Raw genomic sequence first — 18,303 nt, 5'->3', positions numbered from 1 at the left:
AAACTGTATTATGCTGGTTAGACACCTTCCATAAAGTTTCATTAACGCACCAACTCTTCCTACTGAACACTGAGGAGAACTGCAAGATGTTCTTAATAGTAAAACTATCTACATTTCTTTTCCTTCTGCTTTCTTTGTTTACACTGTTTGTTCATACCATTAATGCATTGAGGCAGAGGCTGTCCGTCAATGTGTATCTGCACAGCACCATGCACAGTGTTAGCCCCTCATCTCTGTCAGGACCTGCAGCTGTTACCACAATACAACAGTAAGTGGTAACGTTAAGGTTTAATTTTTTTTTTTTTTTCCCATAGGCAACAAAGTCCAAAATAGACAGATTTCATTTTGCTATTTGTATCTCCACAGCCTCTCACGGGACGAGTACTTCGAGCCAGAAGGAACACATACCCCCTTACACAATATCCGCTTGTATGCTTCATATGCATGCAGGATGCTTAAGATACCACATTTTTGGATGATCTGCAATATTTACAAATTTGAATAGAAAATTTAAAGGAAATACCATAATATTTTCTAAAAAGGAATTGGGAATATTACACCCATTCCAGAATGGCCAGGACAAGTACCACCACTTGAAACTGAGGTCTGTCAACATATTTCCTATGTATATTATTGGCAAATCTGGATTTTACAAAGTAGGAATTAAAAAGAAAGCTAAGATGTTAAATACCTTCTTTAACCTGACGCAGAGTAGCCTGGATAAAACTCTATGACTGAACAATATACCAAAAAAATAGAAAGAATTTATTCTCAGTTACTTTTTAGAAAAGAGAATCCTGTGTAAGTGACTACAGCAGCATGTTCTGTCACATTCTTTCCATAAACTGAGCCCTGTCAGTGACAGCAAAACAGATTGTGTGCATCTGCTGGGAATGAGCCAGATGACAGTGGAAGAAACACACATGGATACCTTGGCACAACAACTAAAGAAGTAGAAGAAAAATGGACAGAAAGAAGTAGAAAGTTCTAAACTTTAATTAAAATGGCTCTCTAACAAAAGCGAAGTTATCTAAGAGTCTGTTGCAGACTGTATGCTTCGCTTTAGACTGTAACTTTCCAAAAGCAACTACATATTTATAGTCTACATTGTCTTGTTTATTCCCTATGGTACTCATATGGCCACCATTCCCACAGTGTCTGGGTCCTACACAATTTGCCTCAAGGAAATACCATCCTCATTCTACAGACAGGGGCTCGATGCACCAACAAAGCGAGATCATCACAGTCATCTAAAATAGGTTCTGCAAGAAAGAGTTAAATCCACATTGCCCAAATCCAGGCTGCCATCCTAAATGCTAGAATATCCTTCCTGTGCTTAGCTCTGCTTTCAGACAGAAATACTGTTATACCTAAAATTAACATTAAACAAATAACCTGCTAGTACTCTAGCATTGCAAGACCTGTGAGCCTGACAAGTTAAATTAGCACAAATGGTGACTGAATCAGCTTTGCTATTGCTGTTTGTATTCTCTCAATTTTTACTGTTGAATATATGAATTGAGAGCTCAAATAGCCAAAAAAAGAATCAGTGAGTTACAGTCTTCGGTACGGAACTGCTACCGCAAACATTGGTAGCTGTGTATTCTCATATCAAAGGAGATCCTGATGCAGGTATTTTAAAGACGTGTAGATGCAGTGCTGAGGGACATGGTTTAGTAGTGGGCTTGGCAGTGCCAGGCTAATGGTGGGACTTGATGACCTTAAAGATCTTTTCCAACCTTAATGATTCTATGATTCTATGGCAGCAGAACTTCATGCTTCTGCTCACGAATGAATTCAGAAATTCTGCTGAGTCTTTAAAAAAAATCTTTTAATTGAGGTTTAAAGTAATGTACACTGTTTCCCTTTTGGTTAATCGCTTAAAGATAGACCAAATAGACCAAACTTTTTTTTTTTTTTTTTTGTGTTAAGAAAACTATTCCTATTACAAGGCCATACAAACTCTTCTGAATTTTGCTGTAATGTTTTACTGTCTTGCCTTATATATGAGGAATACGATGTGACTGCCAGCTGAGTAAAGATCACTATAATGGTCTGAGCAGCTCAAGTGATCTATTTAGAGCATCTGGAAGCCTCATGGGCCAGCAGTCTCAACCTGTTATGTATTCCATATGCAGTGTCTATCTAATATTCTCATTGTACTTCAGAATGACATTAGAAAAATGGAATGATTTGGTATTTACAAAACTCATATAGTATCATTAAATAATACAATTAACATCCAGCAGACAGAAGCTGACGTATACTCGACTAGGCTGAGAAAAGCTCTAGAACAGCATATAATGCACCTTCATGTTCCATCTCATTTCAGGATGTGTGAATGTCAGCCACACATGTACAGACTTTAACCCCCAATAGGGACTCTGAAAACTGTTTAAGCCTGCTTATAATGTTCTTGATCAAAGAAGTGGTAGACTTCTACATATTCTTTCCAGTGTGGTCCACGAGAGAAGGAGATCTTCTTTTGAAATGTCCTATTCAAATGGTACCTTTGTTTCTAATGAGTCTGGAAAAAGAGTCAGAGTGGAACTGAGAGAAAGAAGTGGGTGTTAATTAACAGCATGAGTGATAATTCTGTATATAAATCAGTTTTTAGTAGTCATCAAGTCAGTGGAGTTACACTAGAATACATGAACAAAGGACATAATTTAATATATCCATTTACATCTGAAATACTGTTAAATAAACATATCGATATCTGTGAATGTAAGTTCTCTTTGTATTTGTGAAGTCGGAATTTCCCAAGTACAGTTGAAAGAAAAAAAAAAAAAAGCAGCACATTTTTACGACTTACAAGCTGTTTCAAGCTCTTGGATAAATCCTAGTCAGGACTGAATATCGGCACAACTTTTTAACTAAAGTTGTTATTCTTCTTCACTAATTCAAGCATAATAATGTGGTCAGGAAGTCAGGTTTGGATTCACACCCACATATTCAACAGGCACATTAACTGTACAAGAAACCGGCTGAAGAGGCATGCATGCTAGGCCACAAGGTCTTTCCTAAAGGACCACCCAAGCTCTGCTGAAGATGACTGGGAACGTGCATACAGTGGCTATTTTTGAGCTATTTGTTCTCATAAAGGTTTATTAGACCACTCTTAGGTACCCCGACCAATTTATCGCACCCTGGAGCTGTACTTCCTGTCTCAGCCAACATACAATCGATCCGTTGCTCGTTTACGGCATGCTTGTCGTCCTTATATTCAAACACCTCTTCATGTTTCTAACTCCTATCCTAGATTTCAGAGCTTTGCTAGGCATGGTATGTATCAGTTCAAGAAACAAACTCAAATAAAAGAATAAAGCCACTAAAAATTATGGAAGACTGACACAGAGGTCTAGTTTCACAAAATCAGATGAATACACTTGTAAAGATGGAACAAGACACTTTCTTCTTATACATTGTATGTTATAAAGTTAAATCAAACTTTTCAGCAATGCAACAGGGAAGATGGCATAGAATTGGTTGTTTAAACTAGTTTTAAGCTATATTACAGACTAGAAACACAGAAAGGCTTGTATTTTTTAAGTAAGAGGTAAAAGACCGCAAGAGATCAACTTAATAGCTAAGGAACTATGGCATTCCAGTGAAACATGACTCAATTACAGCCCTTCACTTGATGAATATTTTATTATCTATACAAGAATGGGATGGCCCCACATTTGGAAACTGAGAGTAGCTTTCTCCCAGAATATTCTACAGCCAACTGATTAAGGACCTTTCCAGAGAGAGAGAATTGTCTTTTCTGTGAACTGCCCTAAATTAAAGGTAGGAAGTATTTCAAATCAGGTTTCTCAAGCGCTGAATTCCTGCTATAAAAGTTAAACCAGTGCTTATAAAGAATTTATAGACTTAATCTGGGGATGTGGATTCCAGCAGACAACAGGACACAGCAAAGTAAAACTTAAACTCCCCTTTTTCGTGTTGCCCTAAGTCCTTTCTAATTATGTGGATACATCCTGGCACGCTGAATAGATTTTAGTTTTTACAGCATCTCAGTAAAGCTGCCAATTTTCATCTGTGCTTTGCCCTTGGAGAACTGAGATATTGCATAACAGACTTGCACACACACACACACACAAGTTTGCAGCTGCATTTAAAATTAAACTTAAGGGTTCTGAGTCCCTTTCTTATACTGTTAGTGCAGCTTCTGCACTTCATTTACAGACTTTTTTACCTTGCATCCTTTGACTCAAATAAAGTTCACGTGTCTTTTTAGGGACAATGGTTAGTGAATTGTATGTTAAACATATAAAATACAGTTTAAATTTCCCCCTTTATTTTCAAGTTTTGGAATTCATATTGAAGGATCTTTCTCCCTGGTATTCTTGGAAATTGTCACTGCTGGGTTGCATGCGGTGCCAGAGATTATTATATTCAAGAACCTTGTTTAAAATTTGGAGCATACTTTGGGACTGAATGTGCTGTAGATTCACTTTTTCATCCAAAAGCTTGTATTTTAATGTTCGATATTGAGTTTAGGTCACGATATATTCCAAATGTGCTCTGCCAACAGACACGATAGTAGGTATGTATTTAACTGTTCTGCATTTAAAATCAGCATTTAGACCAAAATCGGAAAACAGAACGCTGATGATTCTTTTTTTTTGCAAGTAGCTGCAGGAGAATTACAAAACTGTATGTCTATGGATTCCTTGTGATTTTAAAGAGGCCTTTTCTATATATCTACATTGTATTTTGAACTTATATTAATCAAACATGGAAGCTGTATTTTCAGGATGATGTTTAATTCACAGAGCAATCTTCCGATCCATTAGTGGAACAGCTTCCTCTTTCCAATCACATCTGGAAAACAGTAGAGCGAAAAGAGGGAACAATACTTTCTTCTTGACCATCCCCAAAACTACTTTTTATCAGAAATCTGTAGAAGTGCTATTCCATGTCCTGTTTGGGGTAGTCAAAGCAGTAGCGATGGTCTCATGAGAGGTTTGCCTTTAATCTTATACAGAAAAATGTGGTAGAACATAGTGCTACTGCTTTACAGATGACATTTAGTGACTTGTAACAGAAGGCTGCACCAGAAAATCACCACTCGTCCACATACGTGACAAGTACTGCTCTTCAAAACAGACCAGAATATCTTTCGTGTCGCGCCTCTTTGCTACATCAGATGTTGCTTCATATTGTTATTAAGTGACCAAAAAAAAAAAAAAAAAAAAGTTAAATAAAGAACACATTCTGCCTCCATTGAGAAATCCTTGTGCTCTCAATTAAGTATTTTTCTACAGGATTAGAAGCCGGGGGAAAAATAATCCTAATAGCATTAAAATGCCATGCAAAAATACATCTATTGCTTTCTTTGTATCTGTCATAAGGATTTGCATTATGCCTATCACCATCGTATCTTATCCCTGATACATTTTTTTCCCAGAAAAGATAGCACTCATTAAGGATGGCTTCAGGATGACTATTCTGCTGATCACCACAGAACGTAATACTAAGCTTCTGACAATATCCACTGGAAGCATAACTGAACTAAATGTAATATTCTGGATGGGGGTTTAAGTACTGGAACTTGTCCTGAGGATAGAGTCTCATTTTGCTTTGTCAATATCGAGTGTTGGAAAAATCACAATATTAGTCCAATTTACAGCTTGTATGCCAAGAATATTATAGGAAATGTAGAAGAACATCCTTCTGTTTCTGTCCTGTGCATAATCTTTTTTATTGCAGCATCAACAACAAACCAAAAATGCCAGATCCTATTGTTATCCCAGTGAAGGTATGCAGATTTCTACCTACCAGGGATATAGGTAGGCATTCTTCATTCCTGTACATGTAATTACGGGCAGTTCTGCTTTAATTAGGTGGCTTGCCAATCATTCCATCATGTTTCCGTTTAAGAAAAAAACTGAATAGTATTTTCCAATTAATACAAATTTTTAAATGTAATTTAAATTATTTCCAATTACTAACAACACGCCACATAAATAAGAGTGCTAGTAATTCAACGAGCCTGGGTTATATTTTTTTTAATGTGTGCTCCCAAGAACATTAAGGAAATTTTGCTTCATCCTATTTAGTTTTAAATGAGCGTAGCAGTCCATAGGCTCTTACTAACATTTATGGTCATATTTCTGATCTCTAAAATTTATGTATGTGTGTTTTGGATAAAGCTGTACATTTTGTATGCCACTGCAGCGATGCATTCCCTGGCTCAGTATTCTGACATAAAAAACGTGTCATGTACAAGTTTGGTAAGTGTGCAGTTTCACACTTATTTCATATATTGCAGTGGAGCAATAAGCTGGATTTTTTTCACATTCTGCTGTTATATCAATCCCTTCTCTGCATCTTATACACATAAGCAAGATAAGGGAAAAACTGGCCATTTCTCCAGGATTCTGTGGGCGAAATGGGTTCTTATATAGATAAATACTTATATGGTAAGGTTAATGTTAAAAATACTGCTTCAAAAATCAGTTCTTTATAGGTACAGAATACATTTAAACAATCATTATTATTATTTTCTTAAGACTGTTGCCCTATGTCTGCAACAATTAAGGATTACTCATAGTAAGACAAATTCTGTACACTTTGACAGGAAATTTGTTTGAAAAAACCTCTGCAAGATCAAGGTTTCAAGTTTGACTACCACGTATTGTCTGCTCTCCTCCATTTGCATACCATCTTAACAGTCCGTAGCCACATTTTTCATAACCTTCCCAAAAGCCTTCCTCCTTTTTTTGCCATTTCTCCCGCTCCTCACACTCAGTACAGGCAGAAGCAACGTTCAGGACACAGATGGACAGAGATAAAGCAGGCCTAAAGCTAAGTGTGGAGGACATACTGTCTCCTGCTGGTCTCACACAATATCCTCAAACGCTGCTAACTTTTTCTGCAAACTGCCCAGGCATTCCCAAGGTTCATGGCAATCGGAGGGGAGCTCCTGGCAGCACGTGTCTGAAGCTAAAATGCCAGGCTGGAGGGGAGGCGTGGGCCAGCGCTATGGGATGGCCACAGAACCCCAGCATCCTGTTGTTTCTCTGCAGTGCACTCCCCTCTCTCTGGGGACCACTTTTCCACCCAGCTCCAATGAAATGATTTAAAACAGTCTCCACTGAGAAGTCCACATGGAATTTTTACATGAGAAGTGCTGTAGTCTAGCTTCTTGTGCTGGTGCACATAGTCTGGAATGTGTTATTTTTTGTAATGATCTGACAATAACTAAATTATTTGGAATACTATTACGCGCCACTATTTCAAATATAATGTAGTATCACAATACATTTGTCAGTAGGGGGAAGAATTTATTAGAAATCAAATAAATAGCACATGCTACTATGTTACTTGTTATTTCTGTTACTAAAAGTAATGTTTCACGTGGACAATGTTCTGCATTATATTTACTTTTGCAGTTGTGTTTTATAAACAATTTCACAATCCTCCTTCCTTGTCCTTTGTACATACTTTGCTAACGGCTATTGATTGACTACTTAAAAGTAAATAGTGAAATTTAACTGAGCATGGGTTCCACAAATGGCATGCATCCTGGATCTATAAAAGCAAACGTAAATAATGTTATTTCTAATTCAGTTTACTTAACTGTACATTTTGTGATTATAGGATGAAATACAAAAGACGGTAATGTCTAAGGTGAATTCTTGCACTGGCATTTGGTTAATAATAATTTTCATGATAAACTTCACTTAAGCAATTATACAGTTTAAGAAATGAGAGTCAGAGAAGACCTGTTAGGCTGGATTCTAAGTTTTGTAGCAGCGGTTCTCTATAACCTGGGAAAAGGAGGCAGAGGAGCTTTATGCCATCTGTTCCATTCTGTCCCTAATCTGCAGGCTGCCTTATGGTTAACTTAAATGAAGGCAGCAAATACTGACTTTCCAGGACCTGCTGTACTGGCCAGGATTTCTGAAGCTCTCTTCGCTTGAACTCTTGCAGCCCCCCAGTGTCGGGGGAGATGGCAGAAGGCAGAGCTACGCTGCTGAAGCAGGTGACTGCTAAGTCACCTGTACAGGGAATTACTAAAGGTGCCCGGGCTACGGACCTCACTGGTGTGATAGTTGAATCCAACTTGCATAGGAGTCTATTCCACACAATATTAAAATAAGCAATTCTCAGATTGATTATCCAGAGCTGGTTCTAAGAATTTCCTAGCACATATTTCTGCATTTGAAATGTATTTAGATGTTAACAAACAAAAAAAAAAAAAAAGAAAAAAAAAAAGAAAAAAAAAAGGTGGTGGCGAATGTGTAGTGGACTTCTGTTTAGGTATATTTCACAGTAATAGTCCTACACTTGAACTGCCTTAAAGATTCTTCTTCTCTATGCTTCCCTCTATTTCTTTTGCAAATTTACTTTCTCTTTGCAAGGGAGGAAGCAATGCAACTATATGAGAAAACTCTGTGAGTTCTGCATGTTAGTTTTCCTGGTTGAATAACGGGTGCCATTTGCATACTTTAAAATACTTTCAAGATGCAAGGAAGTTTAAAAGCTAGAATCCTATCTGATGTTTAGTGGCTTAAATAAATAGCAGATCTCTGAAAGGTTCTCTTTGCCATTGAAAACTAATGGGAGAAAAATGTGATACTAAGTGGGTTGATGCAGAATACAATCCTAAAATCCGCATTTTTTATATATTCTAAAACCAAACACTAACTCCCATGACTAAGATCTGCACTTAAGAGATCTAACTCTCTGCATTCAGTGGAAAACAATTATTTTATCTGTAAGCAGGCACCTAAATTTACCATATGAGCATTGAGAAGACACAAATTGCAAAAGAATTTTATTTCTCTTTAAAACCACCTCAGTAGAACAAGTATCTAGGAATTCCACGGCTTTTCTTGAAAGCCTTAGAATAACAGGCTATATTTCCAATGTCATCATTAAATTGATCTCATACTTTACATAAAACTGTGTGACATTAAAATGTGCAAGAGTGTTCTCAGACTTGGCTGCTTCTTTATCATTATAAGACCGTACCTGACAGTTCAAATATACAGCTGGGGCTCGTAAGTTCTCTTTTGTCACACCAATGCTAGGTAACTTTTTGAAAATTACACCCTCCCATCAAAAAAAAATAAAATACTCCACTGTTTTATGATATAAATCTAGTATAACTGAATATTTTTTCAGGTATTCATGGAGTTATATGGCCAGACTGAACTTGTTGGAAAAGGACACTGTGTTTCAGTCTTTACCACTCCAAGCTCCATTTCAGTATTTTATGCACGTGAATTAATTTTCAGTAGTACTGATCATCCACATCTATAATCGTATGAGTGAGGTGCACATTTTGCACATTTTATGACTGTCCTAATACAGTTTTCCTGCTTATACAGCGGTAAAATAACCAGGAACAATCACAAAATGTGATAATGTAACTATTCTTTAAGGACTGTAGCAAGCGAGCATGTCTCAGACTAGTCTTTTTCATCTTACTTGGCTGTGAGGTACTTCAGGATATTTCAGACATTTCTATAACTGCATTTATTGCCTAATTCCAAGCACTTACTTTTCAAAATATTATCCTACTAAAATTTTTGAAATTCCCATTTGAGCCTCATAATACATTGTTGAGAAGTTACTGTAATGCGCATGAAACAAAAGGAGAAAAAGAAAATATATTTTATGTACAACATGAACTTTTCAAAATACAGCTAGGCAAAGCTAGAATGAAAGAAAAGCAAAATGTGCTTTCAGGGTCCATTAAGATGAAACATCTGAATTTACAGGAGTTTCCTGTCTGATTTAATAACACATGCAAAATTAAATACATAAATATTAAATTTATGTATCACATAAGATGAAGACAATGAAAAAAAATGTTTACATTTATGGTTGACTCATTAGTGTTTTATTATGTGAAACACTAGGAGGCATCAGTTGGGTAAAAAAAAGTCTTCTTTTGAAAAATGGTAAGAAATTAGCATAGAAGTTATCAGCTTGCAAGTTTCATACTTCCAAATGTTAAAGGCTGTACGTTATAACTAAATTATGCAAATAGTTGAAACTCTCTAGTCTCACTGATAAATGGTGTATTTGATAGTACAGGGACAACCTTTAATTTCCTAACTGCTTTCAAACCAGACTATTAATGTTTACATGCACCACACGAAGTATACTTTTACATCATATTACATTTAAAAAAATAACAGAATAGAGGTAAACTAAGATGACTTACGTGTTCCTCTGTATTATGCTTTTTGATAAATCTGCAAAGCCCTGACATGCTTTACGCACTCTCCTCTGTATGTAAGCTCTTAATAGGGGAAGTGCAGTACATTTAGTATGGTCCTAGACACTTTCAAGAACTTTTAATTGCTATTACAGGGCATCATCTAGGCAGAAATGTTTTTTACAAGTCCCACGGCAACTATCTACTACATTTTAAATATATTTCCCAAAAGCAGAGAATTACACAACATTTTTAAAATTTGTATAGCAATGCTACAAGTGGCTCTGCCTTTTACTACAAAGTCATATGAAACCAGTAATGTCAAAACTTGAGTCTCCCTTCCTTCAAATTGCATTTAACAATGACTAAGCAGCAGAGTTATAGTTGTCTTATAAAATAATCAATTGAAATTGAAGTGTGCCTTGCCATGCTGCAGCAATCAGCTTTTATCTCTGCCCAATCAAAATGACATGTGAACTGCCTAATCCTTCTTTTGTAGGCACATAAGACTTTGTTGTCACTGTTGGTTTTGTGAATCGCCTCTATAAGCTGGTCTGATTTCCTAAGGATGACAGATCTTAGTGAATAGACAAGCTCTACTGCACTGCAGTCAATGAGACAGTGAGATTAAAGTGGAGGACTGAAGACACTAGGTTTTAATCTCCTGCCCACATGCAACATTGACCATCAGTTCTGAGAAAATTACCTTAAAGGTGGTCAGAAGACCTGAAGAATTCCTTTTAAAAATAGAAAAAAAAAAATTTTTTTTTAGTTGTACCATCATTTGTGTTTGCTGACCAGAGTTCTTCTAAACCCATTTTGTTTCTGAAGTAAGATGCAAAATTGCATTTTCATCCTTTTCAAACAGCAGAACACTAACTGTACTCTTAAACCTGACATTTTCTAGCTGTTCAGAATTACATACATAATTTTTTTAATTTTATACCTAAGTTGCTATAAAGCCTAAATAGAATGTAGCAAAAATCTCTCTGCTGGTATCACATAGCAAATTTTTAAAATCTTAACACACATCACAGATACAACTGCTTTGGTTATTCTTCAAAAGGCTGAAGTAGAAACTATAAACTTCTTGAAATTACATAGCACCTAATTTATGTTCATCTTCATAATCAGTGTTTTCCAAATAGTATCACTACACCTTACTTGATTTCTGGATAAATTATCACGTAATTTAGAATAATTATGTCCAACAGGTAAGAATGTAGTCTATGTAACAAAATCCAAATGCTTATTCTTTCAAGCACCTAACAGCAGTTAATGACTTCTTGCTCAATGAGAAGTAGAAATATCCTTAACTGTCTCTGAAGATGAACTGAACTACTCTGGTGAACAATAAATTAACCTGTTATGGAGGAAAGTAAAATCAAAATAAATGAAGTTGGCAAAAGTATTCTATTCACAACTCCTGCTTGGTTCCTAAGTTTCTATGTAGTTATATTTATCTACTAAATAGACTGCTATCAAAATCTTTCAGAGGTAAACTTTTGGAAAAAGCTTCAGAAAGCTTAATTTCTCTTTGTCTATAATATTTTAGATCTTTTAAAATACAGAACCTTTTAAGAGAGCATCTCTCTGTTTCTGAAGATACATGTTGCAGGTACACAAATTAGGAGTATTCATTAAAAAAAAAAAAAGAATTTTTCTGATCCCGTATTAAAGAAAATTCACAGTAAGAAAGTATTTATATGAATTTTCTTATGACACTCCAAAACTAGCAGCTCAGGAACATAACTCTACAAGACTTAATCTCACACACTATTCATCATTTAGTACCAATTTCCATAAGGCTCTTAAACCTAAGTTTCCTTTTTTCTTGGTCAAGTAATCTTAAGAGGATACAGACATACCTGATTTCTGCATTCATTTATAGGACATCAAAAGTAACGTTCCTTACATCTCTCCTAAGAGAGCCACGGGACAGGCAAGGGATTTAGGTCTCCTTGGGGCCTGATCCTGTAAATCGTTACTCTTGTGACTGTTCATTTTCACACAAATAGTCTCAGCATTATCAGTGGGACTAGTTGTGTAAGTACTATTTGCATGAAAGAAGGCTTTCATGTTCAGGTTCCAGAACTATCTTCTCATACTAGCCATGTAGGACATATTAGTAAAAATGTATATGAACAGCAGGTTTTTAAAATAAAAGGATGTGTGCTACCAAGAAACACAGACAGCCTGAATTAAGGGTCATTGCCTTAAGTTCTTCTTCAAAGAATTTTTCCATGACTTCCAAAAGGACTTAGGTGTGAGCAGAGACTTCAATGTTAGCCTCAAAATGAATTATGTATTCATTACTATAGAAAGAATGATATAACAGGTATTTTAAGAAAAGTGAGAAAGTAAGAAAGCCTTGTGGGTTTTCTGAGTTCATGTTAGATACCTAAAATCATGTAACAAAAACAGCTCACAAAATAACAAATCCCCAAAGTGGCCATTTGCCTGAGCCTTTGAACTGGAAATCAGTATGTATGCAATACAGAGGTTAGAACTGGTTCACAGGTGGTTATATTTCCATGCCCTGCCAAGCCTCTAGGGATTAGAGTTATTATACTCCATATAAACATCTTTACTCTTCAACCACAATACCCGGGAAAGTGCCAATAAAAGAAATCTATCATGGTTTATCATCCATCTTGTAGTTGCTTTAAAGTAAAGATACGAAACTAGGACATTTGCCATTAAGCTTATAATCAGATATGTGCTAGCAAAATGCATTTTGTGTCAAGACAATTATTTTCTGTTCACCAGTAAAATACTGGCATAGGGCCTTTCTCTGCCTAATTCCCTTAAACCTTTAGTTTTAAGTTGTGCATTAGAGTACCTAATTTCAGGATACCGGTATTTGCTGATACTAATTATTGCATACAATGAAGAAAACGGAACTCTTCTAAAAAAAACAATGCTTAGGGTTTCCACAGTGATTCATTAAGTTTTGTTTTGCGTTGTGCTGCCTTTTTTTTTTTTTTTGAGAGAGAAAGAGAGAGAGAGAAAAGAAATTATTAGCTTATATTGATACTTATTTTGTTTTTAAGGCTGACAGAAGGTCACCATAAGTTTTATGGCAAATGCTAAGTATTATAGTTACATAATGCACCAATAGTCTTAGAAGTCTCTCATTTACATTAAACTTTATCTTAGCCTGTAAGTAACTGTATGTACTACAACTAAACCAGCCAGTTTTGTAAGGCTGATTAGCTCTACTCCCTTGTGTTAAAAAAATGTAAAGAGTACTTTAAGTACTACATAAAGACAAAAGCATACTATTCTAAAAGAGGCTGGCAGCCCATGACTTAAATTCCCACATCAATGCAAGGGGTCTTTCCACCTCAAACGTAAGTATTTAAATGAAAGATGCACAAAGTTAAACACTTGCAAGCATGCATTACCTGAACCCAGGGGCTGAAGAGCCTCTAATACAGTGAAGTTTAAGAGCATTTCACTCAAACTGGATTGTTTCCTCAGTCTGATAAATCAAGGTGCAAGCACTACAAGGTCACAGCATTTGGTGAACTATTCAAATCAAATAAGCTTCAAACACTTCACAATAGCAAGCACACAAATTACGTAAACTAACTTCATCAAAGTTTAAACACTTATGACACTGATAGAGACAAGTCAGCAATAATTTAGTAGACAGTGATTTAACTATGTTGCTTGTCTAAAAAGTTACTTTTTAGCAATGGCACACTCATACACTTAGAAAGTCTGCAGGCGATCTCAATCCCAGCCTACATACAGTAATTCTTCAAATGCAATAGGAAAAATACATTGGGCTTCTGTACCATGCCCACTCTATTTCATTCCGATGCTGAATTGCACATGTACTTACATTATAAACATTTAGCTGTTTGGATGATCACACTAGTCCTTGAGATATTTTCCTTTCACAGGAAAAAGAAAAAATCCCTTTACTTCTTCCAGCCTTAAATATTCACCACCTGGTTCATGCAGCCTCCTTGAATCACACACACAGCCTTCAAAGTCAATCCAATAAGCAGCCAGAAGCTGTCTGGTCTGTGTGTGTGTGTATGTGTGTACGCGCGTGTGTATGTGTGTGTTCAGCGTGGAGGAGGAGAAAGTGGCTGAGCTGCTGGTCGGATTAAAAGTAACCGGACTCGTCCCGAAAGCGTCCAGGAAGGAAGTGACAGCAGGCGAATGGGAAAAGGCGAGCAGCTCACAGCCTTTGTAACATCGCGGAGGGAAGGGGGAGGCGAGGAAGGGATTCAAACTAGACGCCTGATGAGGTGTCCTTTTCTGCTTAGCTCCCTCTTCCTCCCTTTTCTTCTCCTTCTCCGTCTCTCTCCCTCTCTCCCACAATCCCAAACGAATGACTCTCTCCTCCCGAGCTGGAGAAATAATCAGTTTCACTCCTGCAAAAAGGGGGCGGGATCAGATCCCGAAAGCGTTTTAATAAAACAAACATAGAGCAGCAGCAGCGGCAGCAGCTCCCTTCCTTGCCCCTCTAGTCTAAACTAGATTGATAAATTACTCCACTACACTACTTTAATTATGTATATGGTATGCAGAATAAATCACTGAACATCAGCACCTCAATCAAGCACTTTTTAAATGATAATTGCATCTTGGGTGAATCAATCTTTCCATTCCTGACATTTTGCTAATTTTAGTTGTACGGTGGGGGTAATGGCATATGCCACACGCAAACCTAATGACAATCCTTTATCCCACCGCGCGGGGACGGCGCGGCGCGGCGCGGCGCGGCGGTGCGCGCTCCCCCGCGCCAGTCCCGGCAGGGCGGCGGCAGGGCGGCGGCAGGGCGGCGGGACCCGCGGCGGAGGCTGGGGGGGGGCACGGCCCGGGGCAGCGCCGCCGAGCCCCGGGGCAGGGCAGGGCTGCCCGCTGCCCCGCAGCCGCCCGGGCGGGGGAGCGGCGGGGGCCCCGCAGCGGCCCCGCTCCGCGCCGCCGGGAGCGGGGGGCGCCCAGCGGGGGCAGCGGACCCGCCGCCGGCGCCGCTCGTCCCCGCATCCCGCGGAGCGGAGCGGGGTCGCCGCCCCCCGACTCTCGCACCCCCGCACCCCGGAGCCCTCCCGCCGGCTCCCCGCACCCCTGCGGGCTCCGTCTCCGCGCCCCCCCCCCCCGCCAGCGGGGCAGCCCAACTTGCACAGCTCGGCGGGCTGCGCAGCCGCTGCCCCCGGGCGGCCCGCAGCGCCCCGCGCCGCGTAAGGGGCACCGTCCCCGTCCCCGCGGGGAGCGCTGGGCAGCGCCACTCCCGCCGCCCCCTCGCACGGGTCCCGGCCGCGGCCGGCTGCCGGAGACGGTCTCTTGTCAGACTCACCCGCAGAAATGCAGCATTACCAGCGCTCGGTGCGAAAGGACGGGCCTTTTTTTTTTTTTTTTTTTTTTTTTTTTTTAAATAGGTTCGTTTGGTTTTAAAACCGGACTGAAAAGGCTGTACTGTATGGGAGCTCAAATCCAAATTAAGCACATGCAATAATCTGTGAGTGCAACTAGACTTTGCAGATACTTCTTTAAATTTCTATGTAGAGAGCCAACTTGTACGGTTCTTTCGGAGCAGCAGAGTTTATGAAGGCACAGACTATTATTTTTATGATAGATTAAGGTACTGGAAATAGGAACAGCACATGTGATAAAACCTAACAACCAAATTCAAACAACAGTGATAAATGTATATTTGGTTCACGTTAATACAAGTCCTTGGTCTCACAGTCTTTTTCCCCTATAAACATCTCATTGGGCCACTGACCTACTTCCAAAGTTCTGTGTCTGACAGTGAATAAATGCCTTTTCGATTCAACTGCACTTCTTAAACCATGGATGCTCAAATCACGGTCAGAGCAAAATGAAGCTCAGGCAGCGCTAACAAGCACCCTGCAATTGCTCTCAGTGCAGTTCCTGGGAGAATACCCTTCAGGGACTTTGGGTCTACACCACGCCCTACCCTGCCTTGGGGAGATTTAGATGGAGAGCGGACAACTCTCAATGGACAGACAGTTACATGCTGTAAACGCACCCACAACAACAACAATAATAGCAGTAATACTGATGTGCCTAGAGCCACTAGGCAGCCAGACATGAGCCAAGCACATTTCACACGGTGGTGAGAGGCACATATGCTCGGCAGTGTCAGCAGCGGAGCCCGAATACTGTCGGGGAAGAAATACTTTCTCAGCCTCAGGTTTGGCATGAAGTGCAGCTGGGGAGAAATCTGGAACAGTTGCACGGGTTGTACCCTTGCTATACCTCTTCTGCAGACAATTTTCGTCTCCCAGTGCAGCACCCAACTATCCAGTAATATTCACATTTTCTTAGTGGAAGAAAGAGAAAACTGTGCTAAGACTTCACACTTTTCTGCTTTAATTGAAAACGACTGTCATCTGCACTATTTTGTGCAGGATATGTAAGTTTTCAGGTTTCTGGCTAGCTGGTAACACAGCCCTTCAAATGGCAAGACAGAAAACGAGCACCATCTTATTTTGAAAGCAATTAATAGGGTAGGCAATATTTCAGAAAATAAAAGTATAGAGCAGCCTAGCACATCTACTACACCTCCGTGTGGGCACTTGTGGCCTAATCTTTAAATAGTTGTGACCTTCACATACTGGAGTATCTTAAAGCCATGCCAAGTTTTTGTCACCAGTACGATTCATCAAATCCATGTAAAGGACACCTCGATTTCTAAAACAGGGTTCGGATGCTAGATGGACAAACACATAAAGGGAGGGATCAGGCTTTCTCACTCATCTCAGCAATAAGATAAGGCAGGAATTCATGCATTATGTTTTGAAGCATTTAGGATTTTTCCCCCCTCTTTTCCTGCATTTAATTTTAAAATCTGGAATAATTTCAAACAGTGAAAAACCTTTGTTCTGGTGTCTGTACTTGTACTGATGCTCCGCAAATGCACCCTTTTCATATTTCTGGCACGAGACTCAAATCTACTCTTTTCTGCTGTCCACAGGTCATGTGCAGGTCTGCTGACAAAATTTTTTTTTTATTAATCCACCACCTGAGGCATGCAACGTCGTAAACAATGAGACACCAGTCAAAATGTAATAATTGCAAAATCAGATCACCAAAGTTTTATCAAAGAATGAAGTGTGTATCCAAGTATCTCTTTCCCTTATAAGTGTGACTATCTCAAGGTAACATTTCCTTTGAAGATGATTATCAAAGTCCGTTTTTGTTCTTTTGTGGATGCAGAACATATCTTTCCCTTAGGAGAAATGAGATTGCCAGCTTACATCTTTTAATGCCATTTAAACTGAAAAGCAGTAAGGTTACTATGAAATGATCCACCTCCTTTGCATCTTAACCCTGGGGTGGCTCGGTTTCTATTTTCTGTTTAAAGTTCTGCTCAACCCCACTCCACTCCACGCCTCGCTCTCTTCCACCACCTCCCTATTTGTAAGAGCAACACAGTGTAACACTTCTTCCCATGTCTGGCTGCTTTTAAACTTGGCCCACGCTGGGTGCAGTGCTTGAAGTGAGCTTTACAAAATTATTTTAAAGTGAGCTGGGGCGGTTGCCACAGCAACCCACCCTGAGAGAAATCGAGGCTATAGATTAATCTACCCCACAAGATTATTCAACAGCACTGTATTTGTTCTTCATTCATTCAGAATATTCCCTCAATCCATCTGCTTTTATAATGAACAAAAGATGTAAACTCAGATAATTTCAGAGATAATAGGGTATATATTCCAGGAGCACAATTTAGATGCTTTGTAAGTCACTGTAAAGAGCCGAAATGTACATGATTCTTCCCAAAATCATTTAATTGCAAAAAAATATTTGCAAGGTAGGCACAGCTGACATACGAACTTTAAATAAAATGGTATGCCATTACTAAAATGGTGTTATACATATCAAGCAACGATTACAGAAAGCTTTTGTCACAGGTGTACCTGTAAGTACATAACACGGCAGAGCTTGCTCTCCAGGCTTTGCTTTTAACATTAAACTCAAAACAATAAATAGTACCTTGTAATATTAAATGCAATAAATATTAAACACTCACCACATACACCCTCTTTATTGTCAAAATCATCCGCCTCCAATGCTTTACTTAATCTTTCCCATAGTAGTTACTTCACAGTTTACAATTCTTGTTCGGCACC

General features: G+C 38.7%; 1 protein-coding gene across 13 annotated transcripts in view; it reads right to left on the bottom strand.

Annotated features, from left to right (window-relative positions):
- Window positions 1-14,963, bottom strand: part of MEF2C (myocyte enhancer factor 2C) — a 128,248-nt gene extending 113,285 nt beyond the window's left edge. For 2 of the 13 annotated variants that reach the window (XM_080373060.1, XM_080373059.1), the window contains exon 1: window positions 14,034-14,550. The gene's annotated coding sequence lies outside the window, so the exon portion shown is untranslated. Of the gene's footprint in view, window positions 1-12,051; window positions 13,547-14,033 lie in introns of those variants that run through there. The other 11 variants (XM_080373058.1, XM_080373061.1, XM_080373053.1 and 8 more) reach the window with 10 other exon arrangements.
- Between the last annotated feature and the right edge of the window lie 3,340 nt (window positions 14,964-18,303).

Source organism: Falco punctatus (assembly GCF_963210335.1).
Source record: "Falco punctatus genome assembly, chromosome: Z".
Lineage (NCBI taxonomy): Eukaryota > Metazoa > Chordata > Aves > Falconiformes > Falconidae > Falco > Falco punctatus.
This window is presented reverse-complemented; position numbering and strand designations above follow the sequence as displayed.